Source organism: Phascolarctos cinereus, unplaced genomic scaffold (assembly GCF_003287225.1).
Source record: "Phascolarctos cinereus isolate Bilbo 61053 unplaced genomic scaffold, phaCin_HiC Scaffold_4;HRSCAF=312, whole genome shotgun sequence".
Lineage (NCBI taxonomy): Eukaryota > Metazoa > Chordata > Mammalia > Diprotodontia > Phascolarctidae > Phascolarctos > Phascolarctos cinereus.
This window is the reverse complement of record NW_027555847.1, coordinates 616,932,496-616,957,251: the sequence shown is the minus strand read 5'-3', so window position 1 is coordinate 616,957,251 and position 24,756 is coordinate 616,932,496. Positions and strand designations below refer to the sequence as shown.

Genomic DNA, 24,756 nt, shown 5'->3' with positions numbered 1-24,756 from the left:
CAGGAGGACCTGAGTTCAAATCCAGCCTCAGACACATAACACTAGCTGTGTGACCCTGGGCAAGTCACTTAACCCCCATTGCCCAACTAAAAACAAAAAACAAAAAACAAAAAATAACAACCCTGAGAGGTAAGTGCTATTATTATCATTCTCATTTTATAGTTGAGAAAACTGAGGCAGACAGAGGTTAAATGATTTGCTCAAGGTCACACAGCTACTAAGTGAATTTGAACTCAGGTCTTCCTGATTCCAGGCCCAGTGCTCAGACAGTGTTCATTGCCATCAATCAGCAGTCACTTAACAAGTATTTATTAAGCACCCTCTATGTGCCAGGCACTGTGCCAGGCTCCATGGACAGAAAAACAAAACAAAACAGTCCTTGACCTCAAGAAGCTTATATTCTAATAGGAGGGACAATTTATACATATGCAGATATACACAATACATATAAAACTTCCTAGTAAAGTTCAGTCCTTTAAGAACCTTCGCAGGAAAAAAAAAAGGGATATAGAGAAATTGCCTTCCTTAATAAAGAGAGGGATGGTTAATATTGGGATTGCCGATCTGAAAGTACCTCTGAGAAATACATTATTTCTGCATAATTCCAAAGCACTAATTTGGTTTCGGAAGACCTGAGTTTCAAATACCACCATTGGTACTTACTATCTGTGTGACTTTAGACAAATCACTTGAGCCCTCTGTGCCTTGGTTTCCTTATCTGCAAAATGAAGGAGTTGGACTAAATGACCCATAAGGTCCTTTTCAACTATAAATCTATGATCTGACTATCTGTACTACTAAAGGGTAAAAGACGAAAGGAAGGCATTATTTTTTCCTGGAAAGTAAGGAATATTTTAGGATTGGTGAGCCTAAGAAATGAAAAGGAACCAAAAGTTTTGTGTGGTGCTAAGGAAAATCCCTAGAAAAGAGAGGTCATTTAGACAAGAAAAGGGAAACAAAGAAAGATGAAGGCCTAGTTTGTATGTTTGCTTGTAGGATCAGTGTTAACTCTCAAGTCTTTTTTTCCCCAATCTGTGCACTGATTTGGAGGAGCAGGGAAAATGGCAGCATGCTGGAGTCGGGGAATAGGCATTTAATTCAGAGTCAGAAGGTTTGCCACTTTGACAACTTACCTGATTTATCTGGGCCTTATTTTCCTCATCTGTAAAAAAAAAAAAAAAGTGGGGGGTTATACTAGATGATTTTTGTGCTATCTTTCAACTCTAAATCTATGATGCTATGAAGTTATAATGGCCTCTCCAACTGGGAAAGCTGGGCCGATGGGAACCCCAATATTAATAGGAGAGTGGCAGTGAGAATCCAGTAGAGGGAGACATTGAGCCAAGTCCTAGTTCATACTGGTGAACATAAATGATGGTGACTGAGGGGAGGGGGGGTTGTAAGGGGCCTGGAGGGAGGCTAGAGCTGTGAAAGATAACGGGGTCACCAGGCAATTCCAAAAGAAAAGTCCATGGGTGTTCAAGTGGCACTTGAGGAAAAAGAGTCTTCAACATCTTCTTCTATCAGAAGGTATTATTTGTCTCCTACTAAACTTCTTTTAGATCCAGCAGTACTTTTCCTTCTTTGATTTTCATAATAAAGAAACAGGCACATTAATTTTTAAAGCTGGGAAATGATAGGGCAAAGATTCTGTAAACTGATGAAATGTTAATCACACAAAGGCCCCAAAGCAATTTAAGCTCCTGATTCCTCATGCATATGCATGACAATTGGGGCTGTCATCAGAGCAACAGCCAGTGGTGTGGCCTGCTGCTTGCCAAAGGAATCACTGCAGCAGCCAAAGTCCCCCTCCTCCTAGTTCTGTAGAAGGAGCCATCAGAGCAAGAATACTCATATATAACTAAGAGAGGCATAAGGTCCCTCCCAAACTGAGGAGCTCACCCTGCTTCCTGGGGTATTCTGGTGTATAAGCCAAGGTTGAAGCCAACTTCTAATACATAAGGTCAACATGCACTGTGCTAAGCTCTGAGAATACGAAGAAAGGTAAAAACAGTGCCTGCTCTCAAGAAATTCACATTCTAATGGGAGTCTCCGACAACTGGACTTTATTCCTGGACTGGGATGGAATCATCAATCAATCAACAAGCATTTATTAAGTCCCTACTAAACGCCAGGCACTAAGACTCAGTGGATGAAGAGGGCAGGGGAAAAAAAAAAACTTTGAGGAATTTATCTCACTATGGGATTTAAGGGTTTAGACTAACAATCTACAGAGAGAAAATCAAATATATGAAGAAAGTCTATTCTTCAGACTGTGATAAGAGACTTGGATATAGTTTGGTTACTTCATTAATATATTTCTCTCTCTTTTTAAATTTTTATTTATTTTATTTTTAATTTTTGGGATTAAAACAAGAATTTCCATACGTAGTCTAATAAAAAAAAAGATGATTGCACATGAAACTGCAAATATACTATATACAATTTGCTATTACTTTAAAATATATAATAAAGTTATCCTGTAAATTTCCCCCCTTTTTTTCTCCCCCTCCCCCAGTATCAATACATATCTCTTGGCCAGCCAGTGCAGATGGGCAGTGAACTAGACCCAGAGCTGAATAGGAGAAGGAAAGTTGGTTGGGTTGTTTTTGGGAAGTTGTAAAGTTGTTTAAGGATGCCAAGATTCTCATTCTAAAGCAAAGACCCATCTTTTTATACCAATATTCTTCAGGTGATGTCATATGGCCACACATCAGATGACATCTCGAAATTTCCTAGTAATCAAAATGGAAGTGACATAAAAGATATCCCTCATAAAATGTTTAACCAGAAAAGGAAGTCAACAGGTCACATAGAAGAGAAAGAGATAACAGACAGACAGTGTTACTCTGGTACTCAGGGAATGTCAAAAGACCTGAAAGAAATGCTTCAGTTTTCAAGCTGTATGAAGGATTTATGAAAGGACTGGTCAAGAGTGCCAAAGATGACAAGGTGCTAAGATCTTCAATAGATTGTTTTGGGATCTGTGCCAATGGGGTCCATACCAACATCAAACAGATCAAAGATCAACTGAGAACTGATGTTTGAACTTTCATCTTCATTTTAAATTTATGCTCTCTACATTCAGTCAAGAAATAATTAAGTGCTTACTATGTGCCAGTTTCTCTGCTAAGTTCTGAGGATACAAAGAAAGGCTAAAATAATCCCCACCCTTAAAGAACTTGCATTCTAATGGGGAGGTAACACGTAAGGAACATAAATGATACAGACAGAGTCAGTGGAAGATAACCTCAGAGGGGAAGGAAATTGGATTACTAGTTGTTTGCAGGATCGTGTCTTGACCTCTCTCACCTTGATGCAGTTACATAGACCGTCTTCCATGTCAGGAATGCTCTTCCTTCACCTTCTCTTCAACTGAAATCCTTCAAGTATCAGCATCAGTAACATCTACTCCCTGAATGAAGCCTTTCCTGATATTTTCAGCTAGAAGTGAACTCTCCCTCTTCAAGTTCTCACAGCATTATGGACTTCTCTTTTGCACTTAGCACATTCTGTCTTTTATCAGCTTTCTCTGTACATGTACATTCTCATATTTGTATGGGTTCTCTTCGAGAGTGAAGGACAAGCAATGACAACAAATTCTTTGAGAGTAGAGACATTGGCATTTTTTTTTTGTATTTGCTTCTTTAGCACCTAACAATGTTCCCCACCCACCCACCCAGAGCAGATGATTAATGAATACTAGATTTTATTGATTTGAATTGAATTGAATTAAAAATGATACTGTTTTGAAGCAATCACAAAAGGTCATTTTAGGGACATTATGGATTAATATGCTTTTGTGCCCCATAGGTACAGAAATTTAGAATAAACCATAAGAATAAACCACGAGAACCATTTAACACAATGTCTTCGTTTTGTATATGATTACACCAAGGTCCAAAGAAATATGTGATTGCCCAAATTTATATAACTAGTTGGAACACAGATCATCCCAGTGCTCAGTGAACTAGGTAATGTCTATGAAGACACTTTCAAGTAACATACAAACCAGCCAATCATACTGATCAATCCCAGGTTCTAGTAATTACGCCTGAAATTGTGAATAGCTCCATTATGGGCAGTGTAATAACCAGCAATTTTTCCAGTCAGGATAAGTAGCATGAAATGGCCTGGGTCAAGCAGCATGAAACAATCCTTCAAATATAGCTAGGGAAGCCACTACATGGTAAGTAGGGTAGCATGGAAAAGAACTGACAAGGGTGTGTGATCACCATGCTTTGTCTGGTAACTTCCCATTTTAACTAATTATTCTTGCTAACTAGTTTCTAAGTTCTTGTTCCTATGTTGCTGAAAGACTGCAATGTTATCAGTACCTTCCAAATTTTGACTCCCGGGTGCAAAAATCTACTGTCGCTGCTCTAGTTATGGTTAAGTGTAATCAGCAATATCATCTGTGTTCCATTGAAAGTTATAACCACTTACACTGTGCTAATGTACAGTGTAGTGGACTACAATCATGCCTTTCTCAAACCTATTCTTTCCTGCTATGTTGAGAAAGACTCTAATTATGCTCAGTCCTTTGCTTGTTTTATAGCTATGTACTGACATAGTGAGAGTATCCACAATATAAATGTCTATGGGGCATTGTTTGCCTTTGTATAAACACATTGTTTGGAATCTACCAGCCACATGTCTTGGTGATTTATCAGAATTAGACCATTTAGGAAATAATGTTTCGTGCAACTGGGTTCTATTCTTTTTTTGTGTGTGGACTCTGTTATTGTCATATAGTTTAAACTGAGTTCCTATTTCTACTTTAAAATGAAATACCCCTTGGCCCCCAGTCAATCCTTATCCTAAAAACCCTACATTCTCCTCTTTATTAGACTTAAAGGCTATATAATAAATAGTATTTCTTCGTCATAGTTTTCCTTTTCACTGACATCCTACCTAATCTCACCCTATATAATCTAATGTCCCTGCTGGAAATTGGACAAACGTTGTAAAAGGTGGAATATTTAATGGAACAGAAACAGTAGTGCATAACAGAAAAAAAAACTCATCTTGTATCAATCCTCAGTATCAACATAGGTATGCCTTCAGTACCTCAATTTCTCCATTCAAACAAAGGTAATTAACTTGGTCCCTAAAACGGAGGGATTACGGAATAGTGGTTAGATCACTGGAGCTGGCATCAATAAGACTTGGGTATAAATCATACCTCAAATAAATATCTAGCTGTGTCACCCTAGGAAATTTACTTAATGTGTCTGTGCTTCAATTTCCCCATCTGTTAAATGAAGGAGTTGGACTCAGTGGCCTCAGGTCCCTTCTAACTCTAAATCTATAATCCAAGATCCCATAAAATATTCTCAGACGATCAGAGGACAGGTCATAGATAATACTATAATTGCAACTTCTTGTTCACCCTTTGATACTGGTCTCATTACTTTAGCATATAATAACAATAAAAATAGTAAAGATAGCTAGCAAGCATATAGTGTCTTAGGTTTATAAAGTGCTCTGCAATGTTGTTTTCCTTTATCCTCACAACAACTCTGGGAGGGAAGCACTATTATTATCTTCATTTTACAGAGGAGAAAACTGAAGCAGGCAGAAGTTAAGTGACTTGACCAGGGTCACATAGATAATAATAATCATTATTATAGTAGTAGTATTAATACATAATAATAGCTAACATTTATATAATGCTTTCTGTTATGTGCCAGGCACAGTGGTAAGTGCTTTACATTTATTATCTCATTTGAACCCTGGAAGGTAGGTGCTATTTTTATCTGCATTTTACAGATGAGGAAACTGAGGCAAACAGAGGTTAAATGACTTGCCCAGTATCACACATCCAGTAAGTATCTGAAGTCATTTGAACTCAGGTATTCCTGACTCCAGGTCCACTGCTCTGTCCACTACACCAACTAGCTGTCTCAAAATACAAAACCACAAAATAATTCATAAATCACATAATAATGAGAAGTGAAGATTAAGATATTTCAGACATTATTTATATTAATATCAACTCTCTAGGGATGCTTCCAGTGCTGCATTTTCTGTTCTTTGCCCTCCCGAAGCCAGCTTTTGTCTCCTTTTCTAGAAGACAGGCCACTTACTCAGACATGTCCAATCTCACAAGAGAACCCTCCTTTCTTGCCAACTGACTTTGAAGGTTTCCTGTAGAATTCAGGGAGACTTTCTTTTTTTTCCTTTTCTTTTTTTCTTTTTTTAAATTTTTAAAAAATTTATTTATTTTTAGTTTTCAACATTTACTTCCACAAGATTTAGAGTTCCAAATTTTCACCCCATCTCACCCTTTCTCCCACCCCAAGATGGCATGTATTCTGAATATCCCTTCCCCTAGTCTGCCCTCCCTTTTATCTCTCCCCCTCTTCTCTTATCCCCTTTCCCTTCTATTTTCCTGTAGGGCAGGATAGATGTCTGAATCCCATTTCCTGTATTTCTTATTTCCCAGTTGCATGTGAAAAAAATGTTTTCACAGGGAGACTTTCAATGACCCACTTTGAGTTGAATCTACCAAACAATGGCTCCATCACCTCTTAACAAGGGAAGAGTTCCTTGTTGTTTATGCCAGCACTTTGCACATGCTGGAGTAGAACCTAAGTGGAATGGAACTAGTTATCCTTGATGGACCATTTTGTAGAGGAATTGGCAAGCCTGGTGCAGACCTGAAAACCTATGTTAGGTCTTGGGATATGAAGACAAAAACAAATAATACAGTCATCTAGATAGAAGAGTGACTAAACAATAGGTTTAGGTTCAGGGAGACTTCAGATACTTAACTAGCAGCAGGACCCTGGGTAAGTCAACAAATAATCTCCCTCAGGACCAGCAGATCCAGGCAGTGTGATTGTAAAAAAGGTATTGTCCCTATATAGACTTCAGAATTGTGTGGTTAATTGATTAATTTATTTGACTCCTATGCCTATGAGGCACATTTATTCAGTAACCAGATCCGAGAATGAAATGCTACAGGAATTGCTGGTAGAAATGTTTGTAAGGCATTCATCTCACCTTGTATCTCCTTCTCCCTAACACCATCCTCTCTCTCACCAAGGTCCTGATCATGTTAATGAAGATAAAGAATAAGGAGCTAAGACTCTGCCAAGATTATAAGATCTTCAATGCCTTTGTTTTGGTATTGTCACATTCTGTTCTACTGTCTGACGATGTAGTAAGCACTTAGTTTCATCTAACTGGACCATGGGAGAGTGGGGGTGGGGGAAGGGGAGAATCTGATTTGAATTAGGGAGGGAGATGAGTAAAAGACAATGTTTCAGACCAGCCAAGGGCCATTCAAGTATAAAGTTATATCATTTGGGTTGTGAAACAGTCCTGCTCTTTTCCAGTGATTCATGAGCTCAGTCTTTCAAAACCTGCTAGATTGGAGGTGAGTAGTTTGTCTTTGTGACATTTTGATCTACTAGTGGTTCCCTGGCCAACCTGTCACCTTGGTAAAGACCATCCTCCAGCAACAGCACCAGAGCTACCAGTTAATGAAGTGGGGAAAATATCCATTTAAGTAAGAGACAACTGAATTCTAGAATCAGAAAATGAGTTGTGGGGGAGTACACATGAACCTATAAAAGATGTACAAGATACGGGAGGAGGAGTGAGACAAAGCAGGACAGGACAGAATCAATCAGGAACCTTCAATATCCACCTCACAGGACCCTAAACAATTTGTAATACAATCAAGTAAATGCCCTAAGACTCTATAATGCACTCAAATAGTAGAAACCATTAGTAGGGATCTGAAATGGCCATTTACTCCTGCTCCTATACTAAGGTATCCAAACCATCAAAAGCCATTCATGAGGGGGAAATGTCTCTTATGTGACAATAATGACTACCCTTCCCCAAACTGTCAACTCCCTCCCCGCCATCCAAAACACCCAAAACAAAACAAAGAAAAAAACTGTAACTTTGTGTATATTTTTTGAAGAATCTAACAGCAGCTGAAAGAAATTCTGCAGTCCAGGGAAAAGAGCTGCAACAGCCAAGACAGCTTTTGAGGCTTGGCACCATCCCTTGGAAGGGATCCAGCAGCCCATACTGGTCCAGTCAGACCATTAAACCTGGAACTCTTCCAATATAACTTAAAACCAGTGGCAAATAAGGTAGATGTATTTTCCCCCATCTGGCTCAACTTTTCCATTGTATATGTTCCAGGATGTCCCAATCAGCAAGCAGATTAGGTCTTATATAGCCCATCCAACATTAGTAAGCTTAAAGATGGATATTCCCAGATGTAGCCCACCATTCAAACAAAAAGACTGTTTGGCTTTTGATACAGCTTCTACAGACCCCTTGAGGCAGCTTGATGAGCATGACAATGGCAGTGCCATCATAGCTCAAAGGCAGGACAAATGGGGATATTTAAGATAGTGTATGTCCTTGAAGTAGAATTCTGTTGGCCACCTTGTCTTCAGTATGATGTTAGCCTGCATGTTTGACCCTAAGGGAGATCTGTGCCTTTATGAAGGATTCCACAGGCTATCTCCTGCACAGCTAACAAGCATATTTTCAGTGATTTTCAATTGCTTGCTACTGATAATCCATCCTCTTAATGCCTCATCTAGTTCTTTAAGATAAAAGTCTTTTAAAGGATGGAAGTCTTCAAGCAGTGGCTGAACAACCATTTGTCAGTTATATGATAAGAGTGATTCTTTTCCTGAATGGGTTGGAAAAGTCAAAGGTCAAATTCTGTGAACGTAAGACACTGAAATTCTTTTTTTAATTAATTTATTTTTAGTTTTCAACATTCACTTTTATAAGATTTTGAGTTCTAAGTTTTTCCTCCCTCCTCAAGAAGGCATGCAATCTGATATAGGCTATACATGTATGATTATATCACACATATTTCCACATTAGTCATATTGTGAAAGAAGAATCAGAACAAAAGGGAAAAAAACCATGAGAAACAAAACACACAACAAAACAACAAAAAAGACCAAATACTATGCTTAGTTCCTTCTCTGCACGTGGATAGGTTTTCCACCATGGCTCTTTTGGAATAGATACTGGCATTCTTGACGCTCCTCACACATGTCATTCCTGTCGCCCTCCTCATGTCCACCTCTTAGAATCCCTAGTTTGTTTTGTTTCAAAACTTAGTTCACACACTATAAGAGGCTTTTTCAGATCCTCAAATCCCCACCTAGCTGTAAGGCTCCCTCTAGAAATTCATACTTATTTTGTTTATACTTGCACGTGTATATATATATTGTCTTCCTCTATAGAGTTTAAACTCCTTGAGAGTTTCACGTGTGTATTTTCATGACTAGTGCCCAGCACAGTGCCTGTCACAGAATAAGGGCTTGTTGATTCATTGACTGCTGATTAATTTATGCTTGCAATTGCTGCCTTCTTCTGGTTCCTTTAAAACTGTGTACCAATACAGCACTCAAACTGTCCTTCTTATACAGCTAGCCTATCTCCTTTCCCATCTCACATGATCCAAGGTCTTTTATGACTTTTCTCATTCACAAGTAACCATTGGTCATAAGCTTCAAACTAATTACAGCCACTGGATGTTTTTCAAGTTTCCCTTTGGGTCACCTGCAATCTTCAATTCTTTTGAAAGCATGGTGTTCCATAACTCATTGTTATATTAATCAACAAACACTTACTATGTGCCAGGCACTATGCCAAGTGCCACGGATATAAAAAAAAAGGCAAAAAATAGTCCCTGTCCTCAAAGATCTTCCATTCTAAAAGGAGAGACAACATACATAGAAATACAAGTAGATACCAGTGAGGCAGTGTGCATAATGGATAGAGAGCCAGACTCAAAATCAGGAAGACCTGGACTCAAATCTTGCCTCTTACATATGCTGCCTCTGTGACCTTGAGCAAATCACCTAATTTCTTAATGCTTTAGGCATCTCTTGATAGTTATAGAGAAGGTACCAATCCCTACATTCACAGAGAGAGAATTTTTACACAGAAGTTTTTGATAACTATGAAATCATACGGCCAGTCCCTACCCTAATTCACATTGATTGATTGGTTGATGTCCTTTGCTCTCAAAGAGGACCAAAATGACATCAGTATGTTGGGGTCAAGGTACAGTGTGTTTGACTGTGATTGATCAGACCAAAGTGAACTCAAAAGGCTCTCCCAAAAGGCACAAATAGTCAATGTGAACATTTGGAGTGGAGATTCAGATACATAAAACCTTAAGTCATTCCCCAGTGAATAAGTGGTCAAAGGTTATCAGTACATGGTTCTTTAAAGGAGAAAGCAAACTATTAACAAACATATGAAAGACTGGTCCAAATCATGAATAATAAAAAGAAATGCAAATGAAAATAGTGCTGAGGTTTCACCCTATATCCAGCAAAGTAGCAAAGGTAACAAAAAATTGGGAATGATCTACATTGGAAAGGTTTAGAAAGAGAGGCATACTAACCCAATTTTTATGGAGCTGTGAAGTAGTCCAAACAATCTAGAAAGCAATGGATGTAATGAAAAATTACTGTGCTGTAAAGAAAATTAAACATGAAGAATATAGAGAAGAATGGGAAAATTTATATCAACTGATAAAAAATGAATTAAGAAGATATATGTATATATACATACATACCCATATATACATACATAATGACTACAACAATGAACTTGAGGAAAAAATAAAATTGAAATTAAATGAAGTAAAATCATCATAATCAAGCTTGGTCCCCAAAGAAGAGATATGATAATATAACTCCCTTCTTTGTAGAAACAGGGAACTATGATTATGAAATACTTACGACCTGATTGATGTTCTGTTTAGTTTTGATAAACTGATTTTTTCCTTTTTAATATTTTTTGTTGTAAGAAATAACTCTCTTGTAGGGAGAGGAAAAAGAGTTATATTGGAAAATGGAGGTGATATTAAAACAAAAGATATAATAATTTTAAAAGAATAGGTTTAAAAAAAGATTTCATGAGCTCCTAAGGGTATATAAGCTTGCATCATGCACTCACTCTCTTGGTTTGACTGAATACCTAACTCACTCCATTTCCCTCCACCTCTTTTATCCCCACCAGGTATCTGCAGCAAAAACCCCAGAGATGTTAGAAACCTGCAAAAGAAGGCAAACACAATGTAAGACATTGAGCTGAGCTGGGGATGGAAACTAGTGGAGGACTCCAGGGCTGAGGGGAGGGTGGGGTGGAAGTGATTGTTTTTGTTGCTGCTGGTGGTAGTGGTCCTTTGTTTTTGAAGAGGATTAATGACATCACAAGTAATACCTTGGTGTGAGTTGGATTTAAGTGAGCCAAAGTTGCTGAAAGTCAGCAGTCTCCTTCTCTCTTCCAGTCATTGTAGTCCAGTGGCAAGACAAAAGTCAAGATGTTTGGCAATGCCTCAAGATTCAGTGGATGACCTTTGTGTCTTTGATGTCTCACCAAACTCTAAGCTTGGTTGGACTCTGGAAAAAGATGCCAAAATAAACCCTCCAACGACTAGCCTACTGAAGCATCAGAAGTAAGTTGTGGTGGTTGTTGTTGTTGTTGTTGTTGTTGTTTTTCCTGATGACTAGGCAGGAAATGAATGCTCTGGTGGGTAGAGGGATTAATTACTGAGGGATTGGGAGGCAGAAGGCTGTAGAGACTCTTGCAGGAGGGTAGTTTATGGATGCACCTAATCGTATTAGAAGCCATATGGAGGATTTAAGGATAGACAAGATTTATGCTTGGCCCTAAAAAAAAACTAGTTCTTCATTCTCTTTGGCAGGGGAGCAGCCAAATTTTGCTTTCCTTTCTTTTCTAGTAGACACATGAGAAGAAGCATTTCTGGTTCTCTTCTCTGATGGATTAAGGTTTCCTCTCCCTGGAAGGCTGGAGAGCCTCAGGTCAAGGCATGCCCAGCTTGGTTTAGGACACATATTTATAATCTAATCCTCTTCTTTACAGGAAAAAGTGTGCCTTTTTTTGCTGCTAGTGAGTCCTATAGAGAATACAGGCATAGAGTTTTAACATATAGTATTGCTAATGAATCTGTCACTTGCATGTTTATATCTTTAAGAATATAGTTATTATATTTTCAACTTAAAGGAGTCTTTTTCAAATGGATTTGCAAATTGGTTTTGAGCCAGATATTCTCCTGAAAGTTCATGTGCTTGCAAGTCCTCATTAAATCTTTCTCTTTCTCTATTGAGAAAAGTTGTCTTTGACTGGGCAAGGTTCAGACAGAGTCCTACATATTTATCTGACACGTTTTTGGTCGAAACCTGTAATTTCATAAGAGAGATAGTGTTGCTTAGAGGCTTGAGCAACATTCTTGGAGTCAGGAAGACTTAGTTTCAAGTCAAGCCTCTGAATCATACTAGCTGTATGACCATGGAAAATTATTTAATCTATCATAAGATCATACATTTGGAGCTAGAAAGAACCATACAACCCATCTAGTCCAATCCCCTCTTTTTATAGATAAAGAGACTGAAGCCTAGAAAAGTTAAGGGAATTATGCAAGGTCACATGAGTAGTGAGTGACCAAGGCAGAATTTCAACCCTGGTCTTCTGATTCTAAATCTTTATTTCTTTTTTTAATGTTTTAAAATTTATTTTATTTTTAAAATTTATGGAATAAAACAAGCATTTCCCATAACAGAGTATAATAAAAAAGATGATTGCACATGAAACTGCAAATCTATTTGCTATTCTTTTAAATCTACAATAAAGTTATGTAAATTTCTTTTTTCTCTTTTTTTTCCTTCTTCCCCCTTCCCCCTTCTCTAGAGATGATTATCATTTTTGCTCTGTCCACAGCATCACAGTATCTCCCTCTCAGTTCCCCAGGCAATTCTCTAAGACTATAAATATCTATAAAATGAGGAGATTGGGGGCCTTTACAGTTCTAAATCTGTAATGTGGATGAGTTGCTGTTCAGCATTAGTAGACAGAGTTTTCATACCAGGATAAAACAAGTCAGTCAACTGGTATTTATTAAGCACCTAATACGTGCCAGGCACTGTGCTAACTGCTAGAGATACAAGAAAAGGCAAAAAACAGTCCCTGCTCTCAAGGAGCTCACAGTCTAATGGAGGAGACAAAAAGAAAACAACTATGTACAAAAAAGATACATATATATGCATACACACACATACATATACACACACATATCTATTATAAATTGAGGGAAATCTATGAGGGAAAACACTAAGATTAAGGAGGACTGGAAAAGGCTTTGTATAGAAAATAGAACTTTAGCTGAGATTTGAAGGAAACCAGGAAATCTGGGTTTGGAGATGAGAAGTGAGAACATTCTACCCATGAGGGACTGCTAATGAAAACAATCAGAGTTGGGAGATGATATATCTTTTGCAAGGAAAAGCAAAAAGGTCAGTGTCACTGAATAATATATAATACATAAAGAAAACAGCATTGCCAAGCAAAGAAATTTTTTTTTAAAATGAAGCAGATTAGTTAATTCTCTGTTATATTGCTTTTAAGTGGTTTGGAAATAGTAAAAGTCCTAGTACTAACTTATGGTGTTGGTCTGTACTACTAAACTTGACTTCTATTTATTCATGGCAATATTCTAAAACACATAATTAAAGACAGGATTCTGAGTAGCAGGAAGAAGGAGTGAGGGCCACAGTTCCTATTAGGAGGATATTTCTTGATCTTGACTAATGGTTTGTTATCTCATTAAAAAGGGTCCTCTTAAGGTCAGATCATCTATTGACTTTGCCATGTAATGAAATAAAAGCAATCAGTTCTATGCTTTGTATTTGTATCCCTAGCACCAAACAGAGTGCCGGGCACATAGTAGGCACTTATTATGTGCTTGTTGATTGAACTTGATTGAACTTAATTTTTCCTATGGTGGATGTATTACATAGCAGCCCCCTCCCCCCCAAAAAAGCTTCAGTTTTTATTAAAACTCCAAATGACAGAGAAAAAACTTTCAAATATTACATTCTTTTTCAAGCCATAGGCATCACTGACAGAAATATGAAGGTCAGAAGAGGAAGCACAAGGCTGCTCTATGCTAATGTTTTTCTTGGCATAAAAAGGATATCTTGTGCATCCTTGCATTCTTTTAAGCTCAGATTCATCCTAAATCATCTCCTTTAAGGAGTTGCCTTTCCTTACTCCTTTGAGTTTGCCAGGCATTAAGATTAGGTCTTATATCATGCCTTCAAATTTGTGAAGATAGCAATCTATCATAAGAACTTCTGGTACTTGAAATAATATTCACTGAAATGGTTTTCACAGAACTTTGTTTTCTATGAAAGGGTTCTCCACCCCCACCCCTGCCTAAATTTCTTGACACCTGGTTAGATTTTCCTTGCATTTGATATCTCTGACCACATGACCTCAAATCCATTTCTTTCCCTTTCAAGACAATAAAAGTCACATATCATACTTTTTACTCTAACCAAGAAGACTTTAGGTTTCTATTAAAACAACTGCTCAGGTTACCTATGTTACACTCAGCAGCACTCTGTCAATGGCAACCTTCAAGTAGAGATTAGTTGACCACTTGTTGGGCATGTCATAGAGACAATTTCATTCACGTGTGGGTATGGCTAGATAACCTCTGAAGTCCTCTGACTGAATTTCTCTGATTCTATGATCCAAGACCCATTCTATTCAAGGACAGGTCCATCAAAGCAAAATAATGTCTCATTCAATGGGATGGCTATTATAATTTGTTTTCAGTATATACACAAACAGGGTTCTCAGCTCTCTAGGCCCCTCCAGGTTTTCCAGAAAGCTACATATCCTTCTGCCCCAATCACTTTTACATGCAGGGAGAATAGGGCATCATAAGACTCAGGATAATTTCTAGGGCTGTTCATGGTAAAAATTATGAAATAGTTGGGTTTTTAGTATTCTTTGTTCCTTTTTACTTATTCTACTCCCTCAAGAATCCCTTGCCCCTCACCCAGTTTTAGATTGCTAGGTAGTCATTTTATATAAACTAAAAAAAAACCATTTTTCAGCGATCTGTGTATATCCAGACCATCTGCTTATGAGAGCAAGAGATCCTTACTTGGGGATCTATGGACCTTTTATTTAATTGATAATGGTATTTCAATATACTTGATTTCCTTTGTAATCTTATGTTTTTCATTTTTATGCATTTAAAAACCTTATTCAGAGAAGGGCTCCATAGACTTCAATAGATTACCAAAGGGATCAAAGACATACACAAGACTAAGAATCTCTATTTTAGACCAAAACATAATTAACACAAAACCAAAAGAATAAAAATGATTAAAAGCCACCATGATTACAAAAAATCCAACCTGCCCTATATAAATAAGTGATTGATGCTGGAAAATGAGGAAAGGATGATTACAGAAATTTTGTATAGAAGTTTAAATGATGTAAATTAATTGTCATAATAATTCCAAAAGAGCCTAAAAACTGCCTTACTCAGGAAACACTTGATGTACTTGCCAAGTAGAAAGATATGGCAGTCAAAGAAAATACTGGTTTGAAATATAAATGTATGTGTTTATAAATTTTTATGCTGAGAGAGTAGATTATGAATAGTGTAATATAAAAAGTGAAAAACAGTAGAATTAAAAATAAATTTAAAGAAATTTTTAAGAGAACCAACTAGGCAAAAATCATACTGAGTATTTAAAGATAAAAGTGGAAGGAAGACAACAACAACAACAAAAAACCAAAAAGTGAAAAAAAAGATCTGCAAAGATTTTTATAACGAGTTCTTTTCACCATCAAGGCAGGAAACATACATATTAGAACTCAAATACAATATTATAGTCCGGTATGTGCTTCTTGAGGAAGTATAATTTACATTGAAGAAAACAAAGACATGAAAAACAGCTAGATTAGACCAAGTAAATACAGGTTATAGGTGATGCAATTTTGAGGATATTAATACTTTGATTCTCAAGTTAACCTATAGAGAGGAAGAAATCAGAGGTATAGAAACAATGCTGGACCTTAAACTTCCCCCCCCCCCATAAAAAAGGCACAAAAAGAGAATATCAATAACTATCAACCTATAAGCCTACTTTTCACTCTAAAATTTTTTTTAAGTTTATTTTTTTTTGTTTTGACATCATCTACATTTCCCAATACAGCCATTCTCCCTCTCTCAGATTCGTACATTTGACGAAAAATAAAAAAGAGAGGAAAAAAGCTTAGCAAACCTAATGAACACATCAACCAAATCTCCCCTCTGCAAAGAAGTGGGGGTCGGGGAGGTGGGGGGAGCGGCGGTACATTCTTATGTTTCTTATTGTGTCCGGATTTGGTCATTATAATTTCCCAGGATGGTTTCATTTGTTTTGTTTTGTTTTTGTCCTTTATATTTACATTATTGTAGTCATTGTGCACACTATTATTCTGGTTCTGTTCAATCTACTTTATGTAAAGCTTTTATGGGAATAATCTGAATATGCCCTGAGGTTAACCTTGATGACAGAATTAGGAGAGACGGGCAAATATTCACAAGTAATATGCCATAGGACATCTTACCGTTCTCTCCACAGACCTGAAAATTATCGTCAATGCAAGATATACAATATGTGCATTGCTTATTGATTATAAAGGCAGCTAGGAGGCACAGTGGATAGACTAATAGTCCTAGAGTCAAGAAGACCTAAGTTCAAATCTAGTTTCACATACTTACACTTACTAGCTGTATGACTCTGGCCAAGTCACTTTATCTGCCTCAGTCTCCTCAGCTATAAAATGGGAATAATAATTGCCCTTCCCTCCCAAGGTTGTTGTGAATATCAAATGTGATATTTGCAAAGCATTTAGCATGGTGCCTGGCTCCGAGTAAGTGCTTAATAAATACTTGTCTCCTTCCCCTATAAAGAAATTGATACATCAAAATATCACTTTAAAGTCACTTCTTCAGCAAGATGTCTCCCATGTCTCCAAAGTCAAAATTTTTAAGATTCCTTGAATGATCCTATAATTGTTAATATCAAGCAAAGCATAAAACAGGGAAACGTGCTCACCAAAAATGATGAATGTTATGGAGGAAATCCAACATTGAATTTACCTTGAAAAAAAGATTCTTTAGAGATGACAAAGTCCTTCCGATGCACTTTATTATATGTAGCATTGTAAAAGAACATTGCAGAGCCCAATAAATGAAATCAATAATCCAATGAATTTGGCCTAACAATCCACATGGGAAAAAAACAAGTAGATGAAGAATGCTTATTGTTTGATTATGATATTCATTCAGTAGGAAGAACAATCTATGGAGCTCATCCATTAATGTGGAAGTCTTGGACACCTACTACATATGGAAAACAAACTGGGCCCAGAATTGCATAAGAAGAGAGGAGGCTGGCTTGCTTTGGGAATTACAAAGTTATTTAAGGATCCCAAGCCTCTATTTGAACCAATGGCTCATACTTTCAATGCTAACATTGTTCCAATGACATTGTATGGCTCTGAGTCATGGAACATTCAAGCCTTTGAAGAATACAAGCTGAGCATCCTCTTCTAAAGGAAAATGTTAATGGTTGACCTAAGTAGACTACAAAACATTACTAACAATAGAAAGCCTTTGTATAAAGGATGTCATCAAAGAAATGTATGGTCTCATATATTCCCTTGGCATTTTTGTGATATCTACTGTGTCCCACTACTAGGAGAAATTCCATTAAGGTCCCTTGGCTAGCATGGACAGGGTCCAAACTTAGGTATCTGACTGCCAAGGAATCAGTTTCTCTTTGGCTAGTTAGTGATTCCACCTAGATTTCTCTAGGAAAATATCTGGGACAAAACTTGGGTATGGTTCATATCTAGAGCTTCCTCTAATGTGTCTAAGGGTAAGAGGGTCCTTTCAGTCAGCCAACAAACATTTATTAAGCACTATAAAGTATTAGGAATACAAAATGCAAACAGGAAAAAAAGGCAATCCTTGCCCTCAAGGAGCTTACATTCTAATAGGAGAAGACAACACCTAAAAGGAAGCTGAAAAGGAATGGGGCTTGGTAGGAAGTCTGGAAAAGAATGAGAAATGAATCCCCTGCTACAAAAATAGAATTGGATTTTGGATGTGGGACAGTTTTTTACTCTGACACTGAAACTCTCATGAAAACATGAATAAATATAGAGAAAGAGAGGAGCATCAAATAGCCCATTATTATTACCATACTCTCTCCTAATCCTAGACAGTAAAGAAGTTTCGTATGGCAAAAAGAATTTCTCACTCACTTGGATCTACACTGTCTATTCAATTCATAGCAATTAACTTGGATGTGTTCTAAGAGAAATATCTCCTCTCTGCATTCTTGTTCTGGGTAATTGTACCAAAAATATATTTACCACAATGCAGAAATTATGAATGTAAAAACCTAGGTTTGACTATTGTGCTCTAGCATAGGTTCAGGCCTCAGAGAAAACTGAACAAGGATTATGACAAGGCTTCTTGTAAGTAAAATTAAGTCAGAGTGACCAAAAAAAATTCTTTTACATATTGCAATCTTGTACATTCGTCTTAGACCATAAAAGTTAAAGAGAAGACAGATCCATCATCTTATACTCCCTTCAATGTCATAAAAGTTGAGCAAATTTAGTGAAACACAGTCATAACTTCATGCATCCCCTAAGGAAACAAACCTCATCAAACAAACTCAATGCAGTTATTCCCATTAATGATGCAAATCCCCACCCATACATGCTTAACCATCCTGTGCAAATCTTATCCATGCCTTCCTTAATGTTCAATTCATGAATTGAATCGAAGTTACAGATCAAACCATATTTAGAGGATTCACAAATATACTGCTTGAAGAGGACAGTTTGTATATGTTGCCAAGGAGCTGGTGACACGGTTGAGATTCTTCCTCTAGATTCTTATCTAAGAAATGTAAAAAGCTCTAAATAAATTTTCACATCCCCTTTGTTCAAGTGAGGTTAACATTAAAGCAGTCTTCTAGTTAACCAAAAATTGTAGGAGATACGGCCCTGACTCCCAAATAATAAAGGGAAATCAAAAATTCCCATAACAGTTGGCAAGCAAGTTTCAGATATCTTGGCAAGCCATGGCAAAGTGTAGTCCACCAATCATCCAATTGGTGATCCTTTTCTCTTCAGAGAAACAAGCTGTAATAGAAATCTCCCTCTATGCAGTGGGTGCCCTATGCTTGCATTCAGAAGATATCAAATGATAAACATTTAATACCACCAAAGTCTAGAAATGCCCATTTTCAGGATCATTAATCATTGTCTTGTGCTCAGAAAAGGGCACAAAAAGGAAAAAGAAAAGAGCCAGAAATGCTGAGGTCTGAGAATCTCTAGTTTCAGACTTACCTGGGCAACCACATTTCTCACTGCCATGTTTTTCTGATTTAAGTTGCTATTACTGCTGGCTTCATGGAGTAATGTTTACTGACGAGGATAAGGAAAGAAATCCTCTCCTCACCATTGCAGGAAATCCAAGGGAAAGAAAGCCTTAAAAATGGAGATGGGCCTAAAGTCTAAATGAATGGCTTTTCTTCAGCTCACTCTTACAGAGAAGAAGGGTTCCTCTGACAATAGTCTATCCACTCTCACTCTGTTACCAATAATCAAGGCATAGCCCCCTCCATTAGTGAAACTCATTTTCCAGGAGGCATGAAGAGGTAATTTCACACCAAACTGTTCATATTTGGGACATTCCTAATAACCAAGGATTACTTGTCCTCTCAACAAGGAGGCATGTCCAAAGAGTTCTGTGAATGTTACTCTCATTTAACAAAGACCTGTACCCTGTAATCTCATAAAATGCATAATGGGAAATTATTAACTTGATCAGGAATTTTTCTGGTCACCTCTACCCTGTAATCTCATCAAATGCATAGTGGGAAATTATCAACTTGATCATGAATTTTTCTGGTCACCCCTACCATATAAGAGAAGATAAAGAATACTTTTAGCACATTGTTTGGAATTCACAAATTGAACATTAAGGAGGGCATGGATAAGATCTGCACAGGATGAGTAAGCATGTATGGATGGAGATTTACATCATTGAAAGGAATAACTGCATTGAGGAAATCATAGATTAGTTGAGGATAAGATCTGCACAGGATGAGTAAGCATGTATGGATGGAGATTTACATCATTGAAAGGAATAACTGCATTGAGGAAATCATAGATTAGTTGGAGTATTGGAACAAATGTTCTTTTAATTATAAAATTAAAAAATGATACTTTCCAAATTGCTGTTTTTAAGGAAGTAGACTGATTTTTGTTATAAATTTAGTATATGAAATTGCCTTCTGGAAAAAAATAAATATCAACAAAATTTAAACAAATATTGAATGTCCTTAAATTCTTTTTTCAATATTTTAAGGTCTGAATACACTTCCTACTAATGTTTCATTGGCTCTGTTCACATTAGACGTTTGCTGTGGATCAAAGCAAGACTATGTGTGAGATTTGCACATTCTTTCCCAGATTTTCAAGAGTTAATAAGGGCTTGTTGTATACCACCAATATACTGATGTTTTCTAAGGTATAGATGGTAAAATAATTCTAGCAGTTCTTAATCTTCACAAAGAAAAGAGACCTCTCCACTACCTCACTACCTTCTCTGTGATCAACTGTATAACTAAATTAGATACCTCATAGTGTACATACGCAACACTTTGAATACTCTTTGGACCAGCTGTGGTCAATCGATGCTATCTCCTACCCCTTAGGAATTATCTTTGCTTTTCTCTCAGGCCAGAATGGTCCATATTCACCCCAAACCCTTCTCTACATTGCAATATGCTCAAACTATGAAGAAAATATTCAGAACCTCCATATAAAAGCCCTACTCAAGCTTTCTAATGATGAGGAAAGATGACCATAGGTTCTAAGAGTTTAAATTCTGACAGAATCTACCCAAGATAATAAAGCTTCAAATATAACCTTGAAAACAAATTTTATTTGCTTTCCAGGACTCAGCCAAAGTGTCCAGAGGTTCATGCCTAGATGATTTGGCCAGTATTTTGACATTTAATGAACAAAAATGGCCCTCAGCCCAGGGCAATAACTTCTGCTTCTATAGTGATGACAACAGGTAGTCAATAAGCATTTATTAAGTACTTACTATGGCTAGGTACTGTGCTAAGAACTGTTGTTGTTGTTTGTCCTTTGTTTTCAAAGCCGACCAATAATGACATCAGGAATGAGTGATGTCTTGACTTACCGGTGAATTGGATTTAAGGGAGGCAGAGTTGCATGAAGTCATCATCCTTACTCTCTCTTGAAGAGTCATCAAGGTTTAATGGCAAGACAACAGTCAGGATGTCCAGTAACAGCCCAGAAAGAAGTGGATGATAGTATCTGACCAAGTTCTAAGAGTTCCACAGAAGCTGCTTAAGCTACCTTTGTGGCCATTAGAACAAATTATTCTCATCTGCCCATTCTGCTGGGGTAAGTTTTCACATGCTTAGAGTAGACATAATTCACCAATGGGTTTAAAGCCTGTTGGCTACCCTCAACCTGGTTTAGCCATCTGCAGAGATGGTTTATCAAGGTGTGGCTGCTGCTTCTTGGAGGCACAGGTGAGAGTTGGGTGACAGGTGTCCACCAAAGCTGGGTGAACAGCCCTGGAAAGAGCTTGGCAAGTCCTCTCACCAGAGGCACTAGTCCTCCCTGAATACCCCATACACTAAGCACTTGAGATATAAAGAAAGGCAAAAACAGCATCTGCCCTTAAGGAGCTTAAATTCTAATGGTAGAGAAGCCATAAGAAACAATTATGTACATACAAGATATATATGTGTGTCTATTTGTATATCCTATGCATATTCATATGCACATATGCAAGTATATATATGTATATATATATATATATATAAAATCTTATTTTATATATTATATATATCCTTTTTTAACATTTGACGATTTATTAGCAACAAAAAAAAGGCAACATGAAATGGTACAGTTTTGTTATATTCTCTATCTTGTCTCTTGATCACTATACTACAAAATATCATTGTGGGGGTCCAAGATAAAATGGTATCTACTGGCAACCTCCTATGCTTCAATTACATATTATAAATTGATCCTTGAGGCAGCTAACAATGAACAAACAAAACTAACATGGTTATATTCTCTCTTTACCAGATTAGACAGTCTAATCCAGTTCACACTTTTTAACAGCCCTTTAATCATTCAGAATCTGCTTCTGAACATACATATGCAGGTGTGTGTGTGTGTGTGTACACATATATACATATATATGTGTATATATACATATGTTTATATATACACATGCACATATGTATGTATATATGTGTGTGTAACATTTATACCCAATTTAATATTCATATACATATATACATATATGTATATGTGTATATGTGTGTGTGTGTGTATGTGTGTGTGTGTGTGTGTGTGTATGTGTACTGGATCCAGTCTCTGAGGGCAAAGTGAAAGAAAGGGGAGAGGAACAGCTAGGTGGTACAGTAGATAGAGCTCCGGCCTTGGAGTCAGGAGGACCTGAGTTCAAATCTGGTCTCAGATACATAACACATATTACTTACTAGCTGTGAGACCCTGGGCAAGTCACTTAACCCTGATTGCCTAGCAAAAAGAAAAAAAAAAGAAAGAAAAAGAAAGGAAGGGGAGAGAGGATGCTAAGAATCTCACAGTTCTTAGGCCATGCATAGACAGTAATATAACTGTTGCTACTCTTAATGTATAATTGTTATATAACAACCAGTGAAGGGTTACACTATCCCGGGAAGCTAACCACATCCACATTTACATTCTCACAATAAATGAAACCAGGAATCATAAAGAAGTTGTACTGGAATGATGGCTTATAGATTCTCCTCAGAGAGGTGAATAAAGGAGTTTGGGGTTGGAAGAGGTGATATCAAGAGCACCATTTCGGGATGGCTGAGCCATGGGAGTCTGGAGGCTCCCTATGCCCCAGGTCCAGGGCAGCAGGATCTGAGCCTCTCTTACCTGAAAGTCCCAGAACTCCATGTCCTTCAGCCACCCATGGAGTTAAGCTGCCCAACTGTGGCCAGAAAGACCCCAGGGAAGCACTGGGGCCTGACAGGACCCTGGATGCCTGCCCTTTCAGCCCCAGAGCACCAGTCAGTTACTGGAGGAGGATCAGAACTCTTTTCAGAAGTGTTTCCTGTCCGAGGAGAACATGGTTTCCCATTTCCCCACCTCAGTCTGGAAAATGATCACCCCTACTGTGGCCCATCAATACCCTTCTCCATGGGCACTCCAGCCCCACCTGTTACCAGGCCTTTGGAAGACTCTCTTCATTCAATTGGGGATCTTGGGGTTCTCTGCCCCAGCCTCCTGCTGGCCCTGAATCCTCACTCAGAGATACTCCCCTGGCAATATCCAGGACATCAAATCCCAGAAACCCTTTGGCTGCTGAGACTGGGGGCTCCCAGGTATACCCAAACCCCCAGAGTGGGGAAGCAATGGAGCTCTGAACCTCAAGCAACTATCCCTGTTACTCCGGAGCCCCCAACCTCAACTCCATGAGTTGGAAATGGGCAGAACCTGGCCTTCTCTGGATAGCACAGACTCAAAGACCAAAGAGGGTCTAGACATCCATATATCGTATGCAAAAATAGAGAACAGCACCCTCAGGTTTGAGATAGGTCTGTTACACACACTTCCATATACACATTCAAGAGACGGTGGAGGAAATAGAACCAGACTATTCACTGTGACAAACAGAGGGTAAGGAACATCTTAGGGGCTGGGATGGCTCCAATAACTAAGGGTCTTTATGAAAGCAAAATAAAAATTGGTGGGCAATTAAAAAGCAAAACAAAACAAAACAAACCATCATTTTGGGGGTGGAGCCAAGATGGCAGAGTAATAGCAGTGACTTGCTTGAGCTCTCCCCCAAACCCCTCCAAAAACATAATAAAAAATGGCTCTAAACAAATTCTAAAACAGCAGAATCCAAAAAAGAGAGAGTGAAACAAATTTCCAGCCCAAGACAGCTTGGATGGTTGATCAGAAAGCTATATTGTACCAGGCATTCAGAGAGGCACAGTTCAGTGTGGGTGCACAAGCCTCAGTGAACCTGGAGCAGGCCCTCAGAGGAATGAATCACGGGTAGCTGTGGCGATTTCCAGACTTATCAACCCATGAAGGCCAAAGACAACTATCAGTAGGAAAAGTCTGTCTACAGTGGTGAGAGAGAAGCATGGTCACAGTCCAGCCCCACTTCCCAAGAATGGCTTCAGGGTGGTGGCTGCTTCTGGAGCTTCTGGCCCATGGACTGAGGGGTAATCAAGTGGTTGGTCAGAGGGGGATTGCAGGGATCTCTTTGTTGATTCAGGATTCTCTTGCTTTGCCCATGCTTGGATCTGGGTCACAGTTCTGGGTGGTGGTCCTGGGGCGAGGAGGAGCATTGGCATGGTGGAGCTTGTAGTGGTGGGGAAAAGAAAATCCTCCTCACAGTTCCAAGACAGAAAAGAGTGCTTGTGGTCACTCATAGACCAGAGCACAGGCCAGGAAAGGAGTAAACACCTTGCTCTTGATCATACTACCTTGGAAGAACTGAAAATTTACAGGTCCCTAGAAGTATCTCTAAAAACAGCTGCACAAAACCCCCAAAGGGCAGTATATTCTCCACACTGGAAGCAGACCCCTACCTTAACAAAGAGTTTATAATTCAAGTAATTGGCTGGGATCATGAGCAAGCAGCTCAAAAAGAGTCAGACCATAGAATCTTTCTTTGGTGACAAAGAAGATCAAAACATACAACCAGAAGAAGACAACAAAGTCAAAGCTCCTACATCCAAAGCCTCCAAAAAAAAATATGAATCAGTCCCAGGCCATGGAAGAGCTCAAAAAGGA

At 38.1% G+C, this 24,756-nt stretch overlaps 1 pseudogene; it reads left to right on the top strand.

The window, feature by feature from the left end:
- Positions 1–21,429: 21,429 nt before the first annotated feature.
- On the top strand, positions 21,430–23,372 carry LOC110200301 (host cell factor C1 regulator 1 pseudogene; annotated as a pseudogene).
- The last annotated feature ends 1,384 nt before the right edge of the window (positions 23,373–24,756 follow it).